Below are 2,658 nucleotides of genomic sequence, written 5' to 3' on the forward strand. Positions count from 1 at the left end.
TTTATAATAAGAAAATACAATTTTTAATTTTATTTACTTAAAATAGAAATCGTTGAAAATCCTGTTCTTCCAATCACTTGGCTAATATTACACTTTACTTATGCTGTGAAATTAATTTCGTTAAATTTTGTTTGATGCTCATGACCTGTTTGGATTTATAAATTACAGAAAACTCTTATATATGAATAGCAAAATTACGCTTAAATTTAAACGCGAATCACAATAATTAAACTTCCTGGAATATTAAGCCTGTTCACACACACATCGCCTCGTAAGCATAACATAAGCGGAAGGATACACCGGAAGTATTCTAAATTTCTTCCAATTTCAAGAAGCTTGTTATTGTTTACATTCAATCAACTATTCATAGATCGTCTTACTTTGAATATTTCGAAAAGTTTTTCTTGATAAGCATACATTAGTTAGAAGTTTGAATCTAAGTTATTTTACGATTATCTAAAATAAGATCGCTGTCTGTTACTTTGAAATGTGATTATTAAACAAGAAATGTTTTATGCACATTCTTCGAAATTTGATTGAGCGGGTAAGGTAAGAACGTAAATCACAATTTCTATTATTTTCATGCTAATTTGTAACATTTATAATATAGGGATTTTATAGCAACATCTTTTTTGTATATGTTTTCACCAAAATTTGAAAGTCGTTAATATGCACAATACCTTGCTAATCTACAAATCGTAAAAGTGCGGAATTATTTCTGCATTTTACGCAAGGGTATGTAAGCATTAAAGGTTTTCGTATTGTTAAAGTTCAAAAAATGTTATCTACTAATTTGTTTTTCGTATTTATTGACTTGATTTTTATACCTTGAACAATAAATGACATGTTCATTTTCTTAAATGTATAATGTAATATTTTAAACAGTTTGATTTTTGTTGTGTAATTGTTTTCATAGTGATTAATTTTATCAACTGTGTTAGTTGTTTGATAGTGGTTTATTTGGATTTACTAGATTTCTTGATTATTTCAATTTAACAAGAACCAAGTGGGTAAAGTGCACATTATCTGGGTAGTTTTAAGAATACGTGAGTAATTTTTAGCACCTAAACGGATCAGCTGATCTGCATTATTATTTTGAACCCAATCCAGAAGACAAGGGAACCCCTGAAACAAGTATTGGGAAAAATTTGCCTTCGCGGAGGTCTTTTCAATGTAACTAACCAGCATTTGCGTCACATAGTGAGGAAAACCACGAAAACCTCCTACGGTTAGTCTGACGGCAAGGGGACTCTTACCCATGATCCGTCGTCTACCACTGAGGATATATTTACGTCAGCACTGCGATCGAAATTCGTATCTACCAGTCATCGCTGGGATTCGAAACTCGTTGGAATGCAAACACTCTATCGCCTGATCCATCACTGCTCTATCAGTAACTATAGATCAAGATCGAGGCTGACTTTCCGTAAAAATATCCTAAAGAAAGGGAATGCGGAGTTCAAATCAAGTAATGACACGCCAAACGCAGGTCCTATTATAAATTTTTTTATTTTTTAAAAATTTAATGTAGGATGTTTTTTTTAATATTTAAGATAAAGAAAATAACGATGAAAAGTTTATAATCAGCTTATTGTTCACAAAATGTAACTATTTAAATGAATATCTGCCAGTTTTTCTCATGGTTCAAACGAATGGTTCGGATTCATGAAAGAAAACAAGCCAAGGACTCTGCCAGTACTGACTGTTTGCGCTATTTCAACGCAATTATTTACGCAAACCAAGAAACTGTAGACGCATGTGACTGCAGTTTGCGAGTTCCGTCCTGCTGTATAAAATACTTAGTTTTATTGGTAATTTATATAAGAAACATACCACCCAATAATATTCTTATTGTTTTAGAAAGATAGATTTTCAGCATTCCCGATTTTCATTCAAAAATGCGTTTCGAAACACAGTTGCTAATTTAAAAATATGTTACAAGGTACAGTTGCTAATTTAAAAAATGTTTTTTGTTCATTTAAAATTTTGCTTGTTATAGGCTATGTTCTGCAAACATGTCCACCTTGATTGGTCATCCCCCGCGCCTACGATACAAGGTGAAGCATATACTGAGCTCAACCAGGTTCCGCTGTGGACGAAAAAAAGTATGTTATTTCCATTTTCATTAATATTATCAGAAAGAGCCGCGATTGGTCAGGGAAGCGACTTTACACATTGTCGACTCCCGGGCACCTCCACTCGCCGCGGTTTTATTTGTCAACTGTTTCACCGCCTTATCTAGTAACCCTCACTCAGAGGCAACCCTACGCTCGCCTCAATACAGCACTCGCAAAAGTCATAAACGAATCTTCGCGCTCATGGATATTTTTAAAAGTTGCTTGTTGAATTAAGTTAAAATTTTATCCTCGTTTAAGACTAGAAAAATTCAAATAACGAGAACAAAATACTTCGTCCTTCTTTAAAGAAAGAGGAAGAAAAATTTACATACACACAATTATTTCAGTTAATTACATACATATTTCGATTAAAAAAATTTTCAAATAGAAACTATTCTTGTAAATTAAATAAAAATCTGGAGTAATAAAATATTTATATCTTCAGAATAATCAATTTCTTTTGAATATCTTAATTAATTAACAAAGTTTAAAAAAATAATCCCCTATATAAATCATCACATTATTAAGTGTACATATTTTT

The 2,658-nt window shown here is 31.8% G+C and overlaps 1 long non-coding RNA gene across 1 annotated transcript in view; it reads left to right on the forward strand.

Moving 5' to 3' along the window:
• Positions 1–354: 354 nt before the first annotated feature.
• Positions 355–2,658, forward strand: part of LOC139424880 (uncharacterized) — a 14,013-nt gene continuing 11,709 nt past the window's right edge. Inside the window, exons 1-2 of the long non-coding RNA XR_011636000.1 lie at positions 355–549; positions 2,000–2,105. This is a non-coding gene — a long non-coding RNA (uncharacterized lncRNA). The remainder of the gene's footprint in view (positions 550–1,999; positions 2,106–2,658) is intronic.

The sequence above is a fragment of the Parasteatoda tepidariorum genome, unplaced genomic scaffold (assembly GCF_043381705.1).
Source record: "Parasteatoda tepidariorum isolate YZ-2023 unplaced genomic scaffold, CAS_Ptep_4.0 HiC_scaffold_572, whole genome shotgun sequence".
NCBI classification, from domain to species: Eukaryota; Metazoa; Arthropoda; class Arachnida; order Araneae; family Theridiidae; genus Parasteatoda; species Parasteatoda tepidariorum.